This window comes from Octopus bimaculoides, chromosome 26 (genome assembly GCF_046866305.1).
Source record: "Octopus bimaculoides isolate indiv1 chromosome 26, ASM4686630v1, whole genome shotgun sequence".
Taxonomy (NCBI): Eukaryota; Metazoa; Mollusca; class Cephalopoda; order Octopoda; family Octopodidae; genus Octopus; species Octopus bimaculoides.
The window spans coordinates 1,148,577-1,168,958 of NC_142953.1; the positions used below are offsets into that span (position 1 = coordinate 1,148,577).

Here is a 20,382-nt window from a genome sequence, read left to right on the forward strand (position 1 = left end):
GGAGGAGGAGGATGGTGATGATGCTGATGAATGACGATTGATAATAGAGATGATGTTTGATGATGATGACGAAGACAACAGTGAAAATAATGATGTTAATTATGATGACGATGATTATAATGATGACAATAATGTCAATGTGTGTGTGTGTGTGTGTGTAAAAAAATAATCACCTGAAGATAATCAAGGAAACATTATTGATCAAAAATCAATGAAACAAACCAGAATCGACGAAGATGAAGATGAGGATGATGAAGTTAAACTGTCTGGAAAAAAACGAAACAATTTTCCTAATAACTCATGAAATCAAATGAAATTTGCAATGTAAATTTAACGATGGTTCCTGGCCATTTTGTTCCAATTACTTGTGAATTTCTTGTTGGTGATGTTTATTCTTGCTTGATTTATTAGTTTCCATTGAAAAATAACCGATTCCCAATTAAAATGACAAACACATCAAGTTTGAAGAAATAAATTTTTGATATTTCCTCATTGTTTGCTCATAAAAATCACTGGAAGTGCCGTAAATTTGTTTAAAATGACAGATTTAGAAATACGGCTGGTTTGTTAGTTTTGCCATAGCAGATATTTAAGTTTACTAACTTGAGCAAATTTTCAAATTTAAAATAAAAATTTGGTTATTTAGTTCATAGAATTTTGGCTTTATTTAGCTTCAACCAAAATGTCTGCTTACCAAAGAAAGAAAAGGCAACACAACAACACATGCTTCCACTTTTGTTTCCTTTTAAATCCATATTTGTCTTTTAAACTTCATAGCCAATTTTGAAATTCATGTCAACAGTTCTGTGAAATAGGCTATTATAGTTAATTATTCTAACTAAAAACTCTGTTACCAATATCTTAACCCTTTCAAACTCAAGTATCCTTAAAATTTCAAGTCTTTCCTTACATCTAACCCTTAAGTTACTATATTTCTGCTGAAATACATGGACTTTGTTCCAATTAATTTTGAAAATAATGAAGAATTTAGCAAAATAATTTGTCGTTTTTAAACTGGTGTTTAGAACATGAATTGGCATGAAATTTTTATGAAAGATTTTAGTTTAGATCACTTTAACCCTTTTGTTACCATATTTCTGTTGAAATTACACTGCCTTCATTTCAATTAATTTTGAAAATAATGACCACCGAGGTCAATTTTGCCTTTCATCATTTCGGGGTTGATAATACAAGTACCAGTTGGTCACTCAGGTCAATGTAATCGACTTACCCCTTCCCCGCAAACTGCTGGCCTTGTGCTAAAATATGAAACCGATATTTAGCACTCAAGTTTATTTAAAAATCCTTGAAACCATTTTCAAAGATACAGAATAAAATATTTTCTCAAATTATGAACGTGTGCCACCGGTGGGGTTGCATATAGCGGTTGTGTGAAGTTTGTGATGAGCTACCAGCGATATATGTGGCAGTTAACATGTTAATATTCCTGTAAAACCATTCTCAATGTGAATGTGATTATTATGGAAGAAGAATGGCGACAGAAATTCATTTAAAACTTTAAAAAAAAAAACGAATTGAAAATTTTTAAAAATGGTTAAATCAGAGTTCGGTTTTGACTACGTTTGCTTCCTAAGCAATTTCCTAAGTATTAAATGATTTGTGAAGCTAATAAATATTTATATTGCAGAAATGTTCATCCTCTGCATTTATACTTGTTTAATCGGTAAAATATACGTGATTTGATTCCTGTTAGGGAATTCACATGATTCTTCCACTCAAAGAGTTGTTTACCAATTCAGATCAATTAAATTATTGGAGAAAAATAAATAGATAAATAGATAAACGAATAAACAAAAGCAAAAGTTCTTACCTATTTTACCAAAATTTATGTTGTGTTAATGTTTATCCTTGCTTTTAGATAAAACAGGGAGTCTATGAAATTTGAAATTTGGGCATTTCTCTGGAATAATTTCTTCAGTACACTCTGCATCCCATTATCTTGTAGAACAAATTTGATAAACTGTAGAAGCCAGACAATTGCTTTTGTTTATGAAATCCAATTTAGAATAAATAAATTTAGCAAATTAAATATTCTCCTTGTAACAAAGGTTAGAAAAACCGAGTGAAAATTCTAACTGTTTACATCTTAGTTTTCATTGTTTCCATGAAAATTCCTGCCATTTCGAATCAGAATATTTGCATTTTACCTTTTTACAGTCTACTTGTTTCAGTCATTAGGCTGCGACCATGCTGGAGCACCACTTTGAAGAATTTGGAGTCAAATGAATTGAATCCAGTAATAGAACTCAAAACATGAGTGTGTGTCTATTTTCATTAATATTTAGCAGAAGCAACAGAGTGACTTAAGGACTGACAGTTTCGTGCACTGGCACTCATCAAAATTTGATAAACACACACACACGTATGTGTGTGTGTGTGTGTAATATATTTTGCATTCCTCAAATACATACTGACATTCACATTGAAGTATTGTTTTAGAGTGGGAATCTGATTTACGATGAGAGCAATATGTTACAAGACTTATTGTTTGAAAGATGTCTGGCTTATTGTAATATAGCTCTGAATGTGTCTGGCTTGTTTTGATATATTGTGTTGTGTGTGTTTATATTAGAGGCGACAATGGTTATTAAATTATTGTTTTATTGGTGAGGCTGGGTCAACCATGAATAAATATCTCATATGGCTAGCGTTTTATAGCTTGTTGTTATTGTATACACATGTAGGATACATGTGTGTTCATTTGAAATGGGAAGGTTTTTTTTTCAGTGATGTGATGTATTTGTGTGTTGTGAATGTAGTGATATGGTGTGAATATAGTCATGTGGTGTGAATGTAGCAATGTGAGGTGAATGTAGCCACATGGTGTGAACGTAACCATGTGATGTGACATGAATACAGTGATGTGATGTGAATGTAGCAATATCACATGATATAATTATGTGATATGAATGTAGCCATGTGAATCAAACCCAGTACTTATTTTACCAGTCTCTTTTGCTGAGCCACTATGTTATGGGGACATAAACACACCAACACTGGTTGTCAAGCAGTGGTAGGGGGACAAACATGGACACAAACACACACTTACATGTAAGTGCCTCTCTTTCTCTAATGTGTATATATATATATACATTAGAGAGAGAGAGACAGAGACAGATGGACAGACAGACAGCTAGATAGACAGATAGACACACAGATAGATAGATATACAAATGCATTCTTTCAGTTTCCTTCTACCAAATCCACTCCCATGGCTTTGGTCGGCCTGAGGCTATAGTAGAAGACATTTGCCCAAGGTACCACGCAGTGGGACTGAACCTGGAATCATTAGGTTGGAAAAGGACGCCACAGCCACGTCTGTGCCTACTTAATCATTTTTACCTTCCATTCATCTCAATTCCAGTGCTGGTTCATTATTGATTGTCTCAGACCCACTAACTTCAATAATCTTTATAACATATTGCCTGGAATTGGTTTATCTGATGTCTGATGGAAGAATGTTGCTAACAATGACGGAAAACCAAAACCAGATGCTTAATGAAGGCCGTTCCTGATATGAATATCAATAAACACGGAGATGATTGGAACTGAGAAAATTTCATAAAATCTACCATTCCTGTAGACATTTCCAACAAACAATTATGGAAGGAAAGAATGGTAAATATTCCACTGAGGTCAGACATGAAGATGGAACTGGCAGAGAAACTTGTCAAAGGGTTTTGTGCTCACACCGGAAGGAATGGAAATGTTTAATTAATTCTGTATAGGATTTGGTTCAATCACAGACACCGGTGTGACAGAGGGACATAATGGTGGAATCCCCTTTCTGTGACAATGGAACAGTCCAAAACTCTATGTCACAGGCTGGTTTGATCATTAATGGATGGTGTCTGTCCCCCACCATCACTTGACAATCGGTGCTGGAATGTTTACATCCTTGTAACTTAGCAGTTGAGCAAAATGAGATCGATAGAATAAGTAGCGGGTTTTGAAAAATTAAAGAATACTAGAGGGTTGATTCATTTGACTAAACATTCTTCAAGGCGGTGCTCCAGCATGGCCGCAGTCCAAAAACTGAAACAAATAAAAAGATAAACGATTAAAGATTAAAGATAAATATCAAACTCTTAGACAAGTCTCTCGTGGTTTCATGTGGTGGGGATGGAGAGATCCCCAGGTGACAAAAGAGTGTGTTAGCCATAAACAAGCACAAAAGCTGTCTCTGAACAAAGTGAATTCTCTGTTTGAATTCTCTCTAATCATTTTGGTAAATCTCTTTAAAGTTTTCTCCAAGAGTCTTAAATAACTCAGTCAATTATTAACGATATATGTGGCATCTTTTATAGTTTAGCTTTCATCTTGTACTTGTTTCTGTCGTTAGATTGCAGGCCATGCTGGGGCACCATCTTGAAGAATTTTTTAATTGAATGAATCGGACCTAGTATTTATTCTATCGGTATCCTTTGTTGAACTGCTAGCTTTCGGGGACATAAACACACCAACACCGGTTATCAAGCTGTGGTGGGCGACAAACACAAACACACCACGTTACACAACACATATACACACATACATGATGGGCTTCTTTCAGTTTCTGTTTACCAAATACACTTGCAAGTGTTTGGTGAGCTTGGGGCTATAGTAGAAGACACTTGCCCAAGGTGCCACTCAGTGGGACTGAACCCGGAACTATGTGGTTGGGAAGCAAGCTTCTTATCTAAACAATATATACATAAATATCTACAGTATATATATATATATATATATATATATATATATATATATATATATATATCCATATCTATCTCAGTCTCACCCCTCTCTCTCTCTATATATATATATACACATACACACGAACGATTTCCTTTAGTTTCCTTCTACTAAAGGTTTCAGTCAGCCCAAGGCTCTAGTAGAAGACACTTGCCCAAGGTGCCACGCAGTAGGACTGAACCTGGGACCAAGTGATTGGGAAATAAACTTCTTACCACATAACTACAACGAAAAAAAATTATCGTTAAATTTGGTCTGCAGAGGGTCGGTTATGAGAAGACAACATCATTCACCGTCTTTTTCCTCGCCTAACCACTTCATCTACGTCACGAGGGAAAGTTCTGAGGGTGAATGACATCATCCACTGATATCGAAAGATTACCGAAACTTATCCATTCAGTAAATGTAACAAATTTTAATGCGTGTACGTGTGTACGTATGTGTGAGAGTGAGTGTGTGTGTGTGTGCGTGAGAGAGAGAGAGAGAGAGAGAGTGGGCGGGGGTTGCGTAAGATCCTCGTTCTGCCATTTGCTTTTCTATACCTATGTGTGTACCAACCCTTCGTGCGAGCCCTTTTTTCATAGCTCGTGTTTCCTGCGTGAACGGGTCCCGACTGCTGCTGCATTCATCAATGTTAATTTGAAACGTTAGTCACTATTCTTTTGAAGTTAATCAGCCGATATATATATATATATATATATATATATATATATAAATATATACATACATATATATATATATATATATATATATATATATATATATATATATATATATATATATATATATATACATATATATAAATATATACACCCCCGCACTGACATAATTATGTATGTATAAAATTCCTGATTAAGAGTAAATTATAAGGAATAGACGAGGAGAAAGAAAGAAAGCGAGAGAGAGAGAAGGGGAGGAGAGATGATCTGTTATCTGAAGGTTATAAAATTAATACATGGATCAACACATACTCTCTCTCTCTCTCTCTCACTTTCATCAGCACACTCACGCACACACTCTCTCCGTCTTGCTCTTTGTTTTTCTCTCTGTCTCCCTCTCGTTCTCTCTCTCTCTCCCGCAAGCACCCACATGCACTCATTCTCTTCTCTTTCACACATTCTGTATCTCTTTCTCTCGGACGTTCTCTCTTTCTCCCTGTCTCATACGCGCGCGCACACATTCTGTCTCTCTCTCATCCACATATTCTCTGTCTCTCTCTCGTTCTCTCTCCCTCACACACGCGCGCACAATATCTTTGTCTCTCTCTCTCTCTCAATCTTCTTTTCGTTTCCGACCGTCTGTTTTTACATACGTTATCTTCCTCTCATTTTTCCCCCTCCATATTTTGAGTTCCCCCCTTCTTTATCCTCCCAGCAATTTACCGAATCTACACGAACAGATTTATGCAATATATGTTACAGACTTAGCCTCGCATATATTTATACACACACACATGCAATATTATACATATATATATATATATATATACGTCTATATGTGTATGTATATGTGTGTCCATGTGTTTGAGTGCGTGTTTGCCTCTGTTCGTATGTATATGTGTGTTTCTTACTGTCTGTATGTATGTGCTTGTATAATATTGCAGGTGCGTGTGTGACTGTGCAGTCTTTGATTGAGTTCAAAAGAATGACTAAGAATTTAGATTCAAAAACCAAAACTAAGAAATAAAATCAATTTTAACAAAGTTGCACCAAACTAGAATAAATTCCGAAATGCGTGTGAGAGAGAGAAAGAAAGAGAGAAAGAAAGAGAGAGAGAGAGAGAGAGGGGATGTGTGTGTGTGTTACTTTCTCATATCAACGCATTAATAGTTAATATAAAAGCAATATCGAACATATAATATCCACTCCTAACATATATACATACATGCATATATATGTATATATAAATGTACGCTAAAAGAGGTGACATCGCTTTGGGGGCGATGGTTACGCATAACTAATACAGTTTAGTAGGTGTGATATTCTATGCGTCATGACGGCAAGATTTGATTGGCATGCGGTGATCGGTGCTTTCCACTGATGAAGTCCAATAGACCGAAATGACATGATATAGGAATTCTGGTCCCCGTGACAAACAAATTTCATCCACTACGATCTATGTGTGCGCTTTTATGCATCAAGCACTTATATGAGAGGATCTCTTACAGCTCACAACGCAGTACTTGGTGTTCTAACATGACATCCACGTTAAGTTGGATATAAAGATTACCACTTGGTATTTATACTGCATCTGTCGCTAATGATTAATTATTGAATATATATTTCTTTGATTATTATTATTATCATCATCATCATCATCATCATTATTTTTATTATTATTATTATTTTGGTAAAAATTTGCAGGATAAAAATGTGAAGTAAAAGAAAAAAAAATCAGGAACGAAAGACAAGAAAAGGATTTATTTATTATTTTCCCCCCACCTCCCTCTTTTCAGAATTTTAATGTCGATGCTTCAAACATAAGAATTCGGTAAAAATGAAAACCAGAAAATTCAGGGGAAAAAAAGGTGAAAGACGGTGAAGTTATGGAAATTTTTGGCAACAAAATAGGGGAAAGAGGAAAAGAGAATACGAAAGTCCTTAAAAAAAAAAAAAACTTAGAATTTTGTTTCTAAACGTTATCTTCTCAATCGTAATCTACACTCTCGAAAATGTATTTCTGTAAAATTTCATGAAAAAATATGCATTTTAAAGAATGTAAGAAGGAAACAAAATCGGGGCAGGGAGAATGGTATCCAAAGCTTCTCGTTTTGCATTTTTTGTCTTCTTTTCTTCCCTAAATTTTATCTACACAATCGTTATCTACACCATCTAAAACATATTTATGCTAAATTTCATGAAAAAACATTCATTTTAAAGAGAGTTATGCAGAAATAAATTTGATCGGGGGAGAACGATATCCAAATTTCCTCTCCGTTTTATTTTTCTTTTCTCAATTTTTATCAAAATAATCGTAAGCTACATCTTCTAACACGTTATTTCTGCAAAATTTAATTACAAAATATACATTTTAAAGATAATTTTGAGGAAATAAAAATTGGTAATGGCAGGGCACCAAAGTCTAGTTATGTCGAACATGACTATCAAATCTCGTCCCCTCTACATTCTGAGTTCAAATTCCACTCTGGCTGGTCGGATACTCAAATCCTGGTGTCTCAGTTTAGTTATCTGCCTATTAGCCTTTCCTTTATCGTATCACAATTGTATCACCCTGCCTTTCTTTCAATTGATTTTGAAGATAATGAAGAACTTAGTAAATTAACCATTATTATTGAACTCATGGATGCACATGGCCTGGTGGTTAGAGCAGTGGTCGATGGATCGCGGGTTCGAATCTCAGACCGGGCGATGTGTGTGTTTATGAGTGAAACACCTAAGCTCCACGCGGTTCTGGCAGAAGGCAATGGTGAACTTCTGCTGACTCTTTTGACACAACTTTCTCTCACTCTTTCCTCCTGCATCTAGCAGCTCACCTGAGATGGACCGGCGTCCTGTCCAGGTGGGGAACCTATATGCCAACGAAACCGACTTTGCTCCATCTCACCGAACTTGCTGGCCTTGTGCCGGAATTTGAAGCCATTATTTGTAGCAGTACAAAATTGGATTCAATAACCCAGTAGAACGACTTTGCTACTAGAATAACTAAGTACACAGCCGCACACGCGCGTGTATATACATACAGAAATATATATAAATATATATATATATATATATATATATATAATGTATGTTTGTATAAATCATCAATGAAATATTAATGGCTGCGATTGAACACTTATTGATCATTCAGCTCTTGGTGAATTCCTACTTTTTTTTTTTCTATTAACCACTCGAAACTTTTGAAGTGTTTTTAATCACACACACACACACACGTGTGTGTGTGTGCGTAACATACGTAATATCGCATTAATAAAATAAAACATTAAGTGAAACCTTTCCTGCTCTACAACTCCGCACACAAACATTTGTATAAAATAAATAAGTAAAAATATATTCATAACTAAAAAAGCAAATTGAGGAAATAACGAAAAGACCAAAAATAAAATAGAGGGAGAGAGAGAAGGTAAGAGAGAGAGAGAGAGAGAGAAAAGAAAGAAAAAAAATGGAAAACCTCAAATAACACGAAAACATCATCACATTCCAATAGTGGTTATTATCGTTTCAGCATTTATTATTTATCGGCACATTAAATGATACACTGCTTAAATGGCGGAATTCATCAAAGACTACTCTCACCCACTCATTCATTCACATACTCTCTCTCTCTCTCTCTTTATAAAGAGAAATAAGTGTATAGCTCTCTCTCTCTCCTTATCTTTTTATTTCCTCCCTTTTTTTCCCCTTCTCTCGGCCTTGTTCACCAAACCAGCGTTGGCCCACATCAAAAGCCTTCAGAAATAGTTATTGTTGCATGTTACTATTTTGCTGGAGCAGAGGGAAAGGTCGAGCAAATAAGAGTGAAAGGTCAGCCATATTGCAAACACACACACACACACTACATTTATATATATATATATATAAGAATATACATACGTATACACTTATACTCGTACATACATGTATGTATTCGACCCAATGCCTCGATGGTTTCCCTCCACGTACACACACATATATATACAAACATCCATGGCCTGTTTTGGCATTCTAACAAAACACACAACAGGAAGCGGGAAGCCATTACATGGAAATATATATATATACGGGTTTCGTCGAATACTTTGTTCTATTGTTGTCGATATTATTATTATTATTATTGTTTATTTATTTTATCTATTTAGGTTTACAACTGTTATTACAATATTTCAATACAATGAAAGTTGATAACTAATTACCTAAAGGCTACGCTGAAATAATAAAAAAAAAATTTGGAAGACATGTTTGTGTCCGTCTGTCCGTTTGACTGTCTGCCTATACGACTTCCTGCGTGACTTCGTATTTGTCTGCAAATCTTTGTTTTTTTTTTTTTTTTACATTTGTACTGCTTTTCATAGTTACTTTCGACCGCATATATATATATATATATATATATATATATATATATATATATATATACCTTCTCTGTCTCTCTTTCACACCACATTACTCTTCACATTTTCCTCTTTCCTCCTTTACAACGGTAGTTTACAAATAGTTGTTGCCGAGCAACCCCCAAACACACCTAGGAATAAATACAATCTATAAACCGCCTCCAGCGTCGAAGTCTGTGTCACGAACGAAGTCTGCCTTGTGGATGAACGAGTACAAACACTTAACAAAAGCGTTTGAATTCCACGAAGCCAAGACGTTAGACAGTTGCGCTGTTGTAATCAAAGATGGTGGCTGTAACAACATTGACTTCCGATTAAAATACTTAACGAAAAAAAATCCTACTACAACAAGCTGTTGATATATTTCACTTTATTGGCAATCGTTTACTCTTTCTACCGTCTCAATAATCACACCTGAGCGAAATATACTTTAGTCGCTCTCTTGGTTAATTGATAAAGGAGAAAAAAAATATATATCTCTAGCAGTTACTGATGAGATCTTAAGAATCACTGAAATTATAATCCGGCCGATCCCCGTATTTTTTTTTTTTTTGTCCACTGGTGAAATTAGATCGGTTACCTTTGTTTACGATTGTCCGGTGTATTTAAATTTACTGAGGTGGAGCCAGATAAAATCTACAGATTTATTTTGTTGAATATTAGAGATTGAATTTTCTCGTGTGCTTCAATAAAGTAAATACCATTCAAAAACTAAAGTTTATATATATACCAAATCCACTGACAAAGCTTTGGTTGGCCTGGGGTTATAGTAGAAGACACTTGCTCAAGGTGCCACGCAGTGGGACTGAACCTAGAATCATGTGGTTGGGAAGTAAGCTTCTTACCTCACAGACATATCTGCGCCTATATATATATATAAAGGATGGGCCTCTTTCAGTTTCCATTATCAAATCCACTGACCAGGCTGTGGGTAGCCCAAGGTGCCACACTGTGGGACTGAACCTAGAACCATGTAGTTGAGAACCAAACATCTTACCACACACCCACACTGGCTCCTATGCATGTTCATTTTTATTTTTTTCAAATTTTTTTCTTTCTTGTTTCTAATGAATGGTCCTTCTGAGACTAATTGTTCTATCGGAGAATTGATTCATCTAATTGATTCCCCTACAATAACTGGCTTCAGTTTTCTTTCTCCTTTGTCCTCAAGAAATTGTTCATTGGAGCTAACGATACTTGAAATAATTAAATTTCCGAAATCATAATGGCAATTATTGATGAAGGAAGGAAGTTTCCTGTAAAACATCAGGAAATTTTTTTCTCCTTGACTCGATTTTTTAGTTTCTTCCATTTTTTAAACAAAAGATGGATAAATTAATCATTTTGAACATGTAATATGGCTCTTACTTTCTTGAAAAGCCAAATGTGCAGTCTGTGGTTTCAGTTCTAGGTTGCCATAAACACTCCATTTCATTTCCATCACTGCTTTGTTTAACCATCACCCACAAGAGGGTACGATGTGACAGCTTAACATTACAGGGTGTTCAGACTATATTCGATGATTATTTTTATGTCTCTGTTTTTCAGGAATTACTTGATATATGGGTGAACAGGCAATTTTATCGGGGAGCATAGAGATCAAAGTTGTAGATGAGAAAAAGGAGGGCTGGAAGCCATCTGAAAGAATGAATAGTATCTGTGTTTCAAGGGGGCCAACCTTGTCACATTTGGTGTGCCATGCTGAATCACCCTGAGAACTACATTAAGGGTATACATGTCTGTGGAGTACTCAGCCACATGTATGTTAATTTCTTGAGCAGGTTGTTCCATTGATCAGAACAACTGGATCACTCTTCATAACTGACAAAGTGCTAGTTTGTTTTTATACATTAGGTATGATACATAGATGGCTATTTTTATTTATTAATGTTTCAATTGTTTACAGCAAATTCTATTCGTTAGTGACTGAATGTTAATCAGTCAAGTGGCCCTTTTCTGGATGCAGTCCAGGATGTCAATATGCACAGCAACAGTGGTGACTGCGAGAGCAGCAGCGCCAGCAGTGATAAAAGTGGTGATGGAGGTGGGGGAAGCAGCAGTGATGGGTGCAACTGTAACAACAGCAGCACTGCCCCAGATGCAGGCGCAGTCTTCCATTGTTTCGTTAACTGAAAATATATTTTTAATTCGTTTATTACATTAAAAGCTATTACCACTCAATTAAAAAGCTAAGTCAATCCCACAACTAATTAACCATTTCTCTCAATACTTTAACACCCTGAACACTGCAGTACCCCAGTGGGTTAATGTGGGTACTGGAACAGGGGGTGACAGGTGTGCGATGGAAGAGGGCGGATGTTATGATAAACTAGTTTTAAAGATCATTGTATTATGTAAAGGCCATTTGGTTATTCAATATATTGAGTTTATTAATTATGCAGGATGTTACGAAACAGCTAGTAATATTGTTGTATTGTGTTTTGTGCAGGGTTAATATAAACAGGATTCTGCCTTAACTATAATAATAATAACAATAATAATAATCCTTTCCATTATAGGCACAAGGCCTGTATTTGGGGGAGGGGGCCAGTCGATTAGATCAACCCCCAGTACTCAACTGGTACTTGATTTATCGACCCCAAAAGGATGAAAGGTAAAGTCGACCTCACCGGAATTTGAACTCAGAATGTAGCAACGGGCAAAATACCGCGAAGCATTTCACCTGGCATGCTAACGATTCTACCAGCCCGCTGCCTTAACAAGAACAACAATAATAATAATAACAATGAAAATATTTGAAAATGCTGCTACCAAAATGGTCACAGTGTAAACAAACAATCAAGCAAAGATAACAAAATAAAGGCCACCACCCCCTCCTAAAAACAAGGGTGAAATGGAAGCAATTAAAATTGTTGGGTCTTATCAAATAAGCTCAGTTATAAAATTATCTCTAAACATCTCTAAAAACTAGCCATGTTTTCCAATATCAGCTCAGAAATACCGCAACAGATATATCTATATATATAGATATTCCTCGAGAGTTTTATTACCCAATACAGCTTAATATATCTCGCGTTATAATCTAATATAGATGTGTATATACATATGTAAATGGCTCTTCCTCACACCGCACCCCTGCTGCCATCTTTTATCTTTGGTGGGAGTCGGGTTTATAGAGTTATGTTGTTTTATGTATCTGTATTTTTTTTTTTTTTTTCGTTTTAATGTTTTATTTTGAGGTATAAAACGAAATGTCAGTTTTATTGTTTATTTACGAAATATTTTCTTGCTGAGATATATGTCAGTCCTTACTGATATGTCTAGAGAGTGGGAGAGAGAGAGGAGAGACAAAGAGAGGGGGAAAAGTGAGACACAGAAAGCCAGAGAGAGAGAAAGCAAGACACAGCAAGGGAGAGAGAGAGAAAAAGAGAGAAAGACAGCAAGAGAGAGTGAGAAAAAGAGAGACAGTGAGAAAGAGAGAGAAAAGTGAGAGTAGTAGGGGAAAAAGCGACAGCGAGACACTAAGAGAGAGAGAGAAAGAGTGTGTAAGAGAAAGAGAGAGAGTGTGAGGGAGACAGTGAGAAAGAGAGAGAGAGAAAGAGCGAGAGAGGCGGTTGTTATTCGCTGCGATATGTGGATTATGACATTTATCGTACACATGGCAGTCTTTAATGTGTTTTTTTTCTGAAACGAAAGATATTATTTAATATTTTATATAAAGAAAGGATGTCAGTAGAATCATGACAGCTTTGGAGAAAATACTTTGCAGAATTCTTTCAGGCTGTTTATGTTCCGAGTTCAAATCCTGCCAGAGGTCAGTCTTGTTTTCTATCTTTCCAGGGTTCGTTAAAATACAGAACCAGTGAGTTATTATGTCAACCGTATCACCTAATTCTTTTGTAGAGTTGGACCTTGAAATCCTTATGATACCGATAGAATAAGTCCCACAGTCGATTTGCTCGACTAAAGGTGGTGCTCCAGCATGGCCGCAGTGAAATGACTGAAACAAGTAAAAGTGTAAAAGAGTAAGAGTATATATATATATATATATATATATATATATATATATATATATATATATATATATATATATGGTAATCTTCAAGTTTAGGGGGATAAAAAAAAAATATTCAAGGGAAGTAACTGAACGTCTTACCAGTATTCTCCGTACATCTCTGTTTATAAATAAATCACACACGTGATTTGATTGACGTTAGGGTTAGGGTGTGATTTATTTATAAACAGCTAGAAGAAAACGGATAATACTGGTAAGTCGTTCAGTTTACCCCCCTAAACTTGAAGATTACCTATATATATATATATATATATATATATATATATATATTTACGCATGTATGTATATATTGATAGATAGCTAGCTAGCTAGCTAGCTTGATAGATAGATAGAAACAGGTAGATAGAGGAGGAATGGGGAAGGGAGGAGGAGGAAGATAAATAGATAGATTGATTGATAGATAGATAGATAGACAGATTGGCTGATTGATCGATAGATAGTTAACCTTTCTTTATTAACCACGGGGTGCTAAAAAGTTTCTGGCTTTAGGCAAAAGAGACTACAGGAGGATCAATTAATGATAATTTTATGCAGCATATTCCCCTCTTCAGATTCACGCATTTATTGCAGCAGTCTTTCAGTTTTTGTAAGCCCTGTAAAAGAAGTCAGAAGATTGAGCCTCCAACCAGGCCTTTCGCGATACCCTTAAAGCTAGAAACTTATCTGCTCTCCCTTGTATATAAACCCATAAATATATTTATATACTAGTGTGTATATATATATATATATATATATATATAGACATAGATCTATAGATATAGAGACATAGATAGATAGATAGATATAGACACAATCACACACATCATCATCATCATTTAATGTCTCCAGTAAAGAAATTATTGAAGACCAGGTAATGGGGAATACTGTCAAAGACTTTACCGATATTATCTATTGGCAGAAAGCATACAAAAACGGTGGTTTTATTTATATATATATATATGCTTTTTTTATTGATGCAAGCCAATAATATATGTTGAGAAAGATTTATCACATTGAGGTTAAGAGACAACTTTGGAATCAAGTTATGACACGGATAAAGAGATATAGATGTTTATATCACGAGAACAGCCTTGCCTTTCATGTATGCTGAGGGAGGGGCGGAGAGGACGTGGAAATAGCTTGCCGAAAGCACTTTTTTTTATGATTTGCTCTGATATTCTAGGATTTTGGTAGGGCTTTTTGTTTGTTTCTTTCTATGTTACTGAAATCATAAAGGGCCACATCACTGATGTAACTAACATCATGGAATTAAAGTGGAAACCATCTGTATTCTGCAACCCAAAGAAGTTTTTATTTTTTTATTTCCTCTGAACAGTTGCATGATACATAGACTCATATATACATACATATATATGTTTTATATATATATAGATGTGTGTGTGTGTGTGTGTATGTATATACACATATATAAGTGCAAAACAAGGTGGGGGGAAAATAGTACTCGAATACCAAAGGTAGAGAAATATGCTTTTATTAAAGTTGCAAAATTTTCAGAGAACAGTTACTCAGAGTTTCATGTTCCCATTTGTTGGACAATTGTGAACGAAACTATACACATGTAGGTATGTATGTATATAAAAAAAAGACAGTGCTTCACCAAGAATCAAACTCACGACCTTACGATTGCAAGCCGAATACGCAAACCATTAAGCCATCCACCTTCACAGTTAATAGTAATAGAAAGGATCATCATCATCATCATCATCATCATCATCAGTAGTAGTAGTAGTTGTTAATAGTTACTAGTGGAAGAAAATATTGTTCGCCATCTTCGTCATCATCATCATCATTATTACCATTATTATTATTATTATTATTTTATCATTAAGTGTTGTAAGAATGAAGACTTGTCTATTTTAGCCTGATAAAAGCCATTACAAATATTTACGTTGGAATCTAAAGACATCAATCTAAAAATTATCGAAAAAAAAATTCACTGAAACAAAATACAAACCCCCCCCCCCTCAAAATAACCTTGGTTTCACAACAACAACACCAACAGCATAGTAATAATAATAATGATGACGACGATGATGATAATCTAGCTGCGGAGTGTGGTGTAATTATTATTATTAGTATTTAAGAGTAGATTATATGGCGAGAGAAAATGAGTGTTTATTTTTTGTGTTTGGCCTTCATTTAAAGCAGCAAAGATCTGACAGGACACAAACCATCTTTCAATGTTTTCTTTTGGTCACTTTGCCAAATAATATTAGATTTCTTCAGTTTATCGACCTTTCTTTGTTTCTTCTCTGTTTGCTTGGTGTTGTTGTTGTTATTATTTTCTGCCTTTTTTTTTCTTGCTCTTGTTTTGTACCCCCTTAAGCATAAAACTTCTCTGCCAAAAACACAAACCTCTCTCTTTCTCTCTTACCCTCTCTTTCTCTCTTACTCTCTCTTTCTCTCTTACTCTCTCTTTCTGTCTGTCTCTCTTTCTCTTTCTTTCTGCACCTCTCTCTCTCTCTCTTTCTTTCTGCCTCTCTCTCTCTCTCTTTCTGCTCCTCTCTCTCTTTCTTTCTGCCCCATCTCTCTCTCTCTCTGTTTTTAAGAGAGCTCTCAAGTCTGAATTGGCCCAACATTAGGTTTTTATTTCTCTTTGAGAAATAATAAACAAAAATGGTTATCTTGAGAAAATATTCTTATTCTTTCAATAGAAAATGCAGCCCTTTAAAGAAAATACGAAAATGGGGGTCAAACATTAAACTACATCTGATGGGGAAGCTCCAGCATGGGCATCCAGGAGTTTTGGGGAGTATAGAGATACTCCGTAGTCACCACAGTTTCCTGGTCTGCACTGAGTGGTAGGACCTGTCAAGGCCCCCAGATATGGATAAAAAAGCTGAAGAGAATCCCTCTGTCTAAGGCATACCAGACTCAGAAGGGGTCTGGCCCCTATACATATTTTGTATATTTAATCCTTTAGCATTGGCAGGAGCAGAAACAGTGAAAGTATAGGTAAAAGGAAGAAACAGTGAAAGTATAGGCAGAAAGAGGGACTTGAATAAATATGTAATAACAAAGGAGTCTCAACACCAATTTCAGTGTATGTGTATGTGAATATATGTGTATGTGAGTGTGTGTGTGTGTGTATGTGAATATGTTTGTATGTATGTGAAAATGTGTGTGTGTGTATTCAGTCTCAGTTTATAAATGAATGTTCCGGACTCCATCCATGTTATTATAAGCTGTCTTCTTTAACCGACACTGCTGCTTAGTCAGCAGTCCACTTTGGTGTTATGTAAATTAGTTTGTGTCTAGACACCTTTTTGATTACATTTTAATAATTAGCCTTCAGTTAATTATAGTTGGTATCATATGAAAGAGAGAGAGAGGTGAGAAGAGCCTGAGGAATGGTTAACCAGCAATTACAGAAGTCACTTCAAATTTCATCTCTATCACCCTTCGAGAAAATATCCCTCCTGGGCCTAACTTCACTTGAAGATTTAAATTACGTTCATACATATCAATGAAATTCTGTCTATTTATATTTTTGCAATGCATTCTGGGATTCTTCCTGCAATAGACATCCTTACCACAAAATAAATTCTCTCTTGTCTTCTGAATTCTATGGAAACTGAAGATGGAATGGTTTCTTTTGGTTAGGGTGGAGAGGCAGTGGCCATGGCCATTTTCAGAACCTCCGGGAGAGAAGAGGGGAGAGAGGGAAGGCGTTCTCAAACTGGAAATCTGGCCTGAAAGTTAGCAATGGGGTGGAACAAACACCACAAGGAATCCTATCAGTCTGCCCACTTGGGATTGGTACTCTATTTATCAAATTTCATACTTGACGACAACCTAATATATATATATTTGTAAATAGTAAGGGATTACTCCAAACGTTTATATATGTGTGTGTGTATAGATCTTCTGTACAGTTACTTTTACTTCCAACCAAATTCTGCTCATGAATGGAATTTGATACAATCAACCTGATACTGTGGTAAAAATACTTCTCCAGGTTGTTACACATGTAGTAACAGTCTGACTGAGAAGTATGCTGTTGAGAATCAGACATAACCACACAATGATGCTACAGAAGGAGAGGTAACTATTTATACCTATACTGTTATTTTGTCAACCAAAAATAAAGAATAGAATAGCTACAAACATGAAGAACTCAAAATATTTTGCTCTAACATTTGTTGCTACTCGACTATTGATATATCTCAGCAACATTTCTTCCTGTTTTAAAATACGACCGTACTCTTTTTTTTTTCTGTTAAAATCCTTCAGTTTGTGCTGTCATCTCATTACTTTTTCACTTGACAACTTAGAGAGAAAATTAAAAAAAACAAAAGTAGAAGAAAACTAAATGTTTTATCAGGTATTAAATTGATGTATCTTTATTTTTTTATGTTGCACGATATAAAATGTCTTTTTACTTACTATTTTTATTTATACTTTTATTGGTGAATAATGGATAAATCGTGTGTGTGTGTGTAAAATGGTAGAGTGAATGTGAAATGGTAGCCACATAATGAATACGCAGGTAAAATAAACCTAGCACACACACACACACACACAAAGGTGCAAATGTCTGCATATATGCATGTATATAGGTGTATATATATATATATATATATATATATTGTTTATATTTTATCTTATATTTTTTTGTGTCAGTCATTAGACTGTGGCCATGCTACGGCACTGCCTCAAAGAGTTTTTAGTTGAATGAATTGACTACAGTACTTGGTATTCTCTTTTAAAACCCCAACACTTATTCTATCGGTGCCAAGTTACGGGGACATAAACAAACCAGCATCGGTTGTCAAGCAGTGGTGTGGGACAAGCAGAAAGACATGCACGCACACATGAAATGGGCTTCTTTCAGTTTCCATCTACCACATCCACTCATAGGTGCAGGCGAGGCTGTGTGGTAACCACATGGTTCTGGGTTCAGTTCCACTGCCTGGCTTCTTAGACAAGTGTCTTCTACTATAGCACCAAGCTGTCATGATTGCACTTTGGTGGAATGGTGCTGATGAATTTAATCGACCACAGTCCTTAAAGGCTGGAGAGAGCACAAGTATGGTCATGTGGTTTAGAAGTTGGCTTCCCAACTACATGGATTTCGGTTCAATCCCAGTGTGTGTGTGTGGCACTTCTTGGACCGCGTCTTCTACCATTGGACAAGTGTCTTCTACCTTGACCAAAATCTTATGAGGAAAATTTCCCAAATATTAACTTGAGGAACCACAGAATAGATGGTGATGGGGAACAGTAAGGGTCGTAACTGAGAAAAAAGGGGGAAAAAAAGAGAGAAAGAAATACTGAAGTGAAGGAGATCATGAGAAATTGGTTCAGTATTGATTATTGATTAGCCATATGAGAAGAGGAAATGATTGGAAATTGTGCAAGAAACGATATTAAAAGGTTAGCTCTTCTGTGTGTGTGTGAATGTAGCCATCCATCTGTTTGGTCATCCATTTATGCATCTATTTATCTATCTAACTATTGATGTACCTTGTCTTTTTATCCACGCATCTGCCTGTCAATCTATCTATCAACCTGTCTGTCTGTCTGCCTGCCTATCTATCGATCTATCTATCTATCGATCTATCTATCTATCTACCTATCTATCCACCTATCTATCCAGTCAATATCTACACACTGTGTCCATCTGTCCAGTCAACATCTACACACTATTTGCATCTAGCCAACATCTACAAACTCTGTCTATCTATCCAGCCAACATTTATATTCTAGACACCTACATACTAAATATGTGTGCGCATATATATATATATGTGTGTATGTACACACACACACACATTAATGTATGTTCGCAATCGCCATTTCCACAGTGTCTGTCTCTCCATTCGACATCTGTATTTCATGTCTATCCAACAGACAAAAAACAAAAACAAGCATTGTTTCTTGAGAAGAGAGATGTGCAGGCGGGTGGTGGTGGTGGTGGTGGTGGGTCTGGGGGAGGGAAACCTCGAAAGAATCGAGTGGTTATTGAAGCCATATAGCAGAAATAATAAATAGACTTTCTTAAAATTTGCCAAGCAAAAGGAATTCTTCAGAATAACCACAACAACAGCAACACCAACACTGGGACAATAAAGATGCACTTCTACCAGCTCCAAGACTTCTCCTCTTCCACCGACGCCATCACCACCGTTCTTTCGTTAACGTAGCCTCTATGGCTCTACTGCAAGATTAGATAATTAAAACGGAGCTGATTTTAAAACAGGTTTTGATTTCCTAACAAAGATTCTGATTTTTTTGGTTTTGATTTTTGTTTGGTTGTTGATTTGGTCTTGTTTTTTTTTTGCTATTGTTTTATAAAACTTTAAAAAAATTATTTTTCTTTTTATTTGTCTTCATGTTTTTTCGTTTCTTTTTCTGTTTTGGTTTTTGTTTTTATTTTTCTAATTTCCTTTTTCCAATCTCTCCAAGAAGAAATTTTCTTCTCCACCATAATCAAAAAACAAAAACAAAAGAAGAAAAGAAAAAAAAACCCATCCAAAATTAGATTTCCTACACAAATTCTACAAACATCTAATCGAATCTTCCATCAAAGATAACACGTTTCCAG

The 20,382-nt window shown here is 35.6% G+C and overlaps 1 protein-coding gene across 4 annotated transcripts in view; it reads left to right on the top strand.

Moving 5' to 3' along the window:
* Positions 1–20,382, top strand: part of LOC128247007 (uncharacterized) — a 361,520-nt gene that overhangs the window by 14,895 nt on the left and 326,243 nt on the right. The window contains exon 1 of one of the 4 annotated variants that reach the window (XM_089342833.1): positions 13,009–13,574. The exons of 2 other annotated variants lie outside the window; for them this stretch is intronic. The gene's annotated coding sequence lies outside the window, so the exon portion shown is untranslated. Of the gene's footprint in view, positions 1–13,008; positions 13,575–20,382 lie in introns of those variants that run through there. One more of the 4 variants, XM_089342827.1, reaches the window with a different exon arrangement.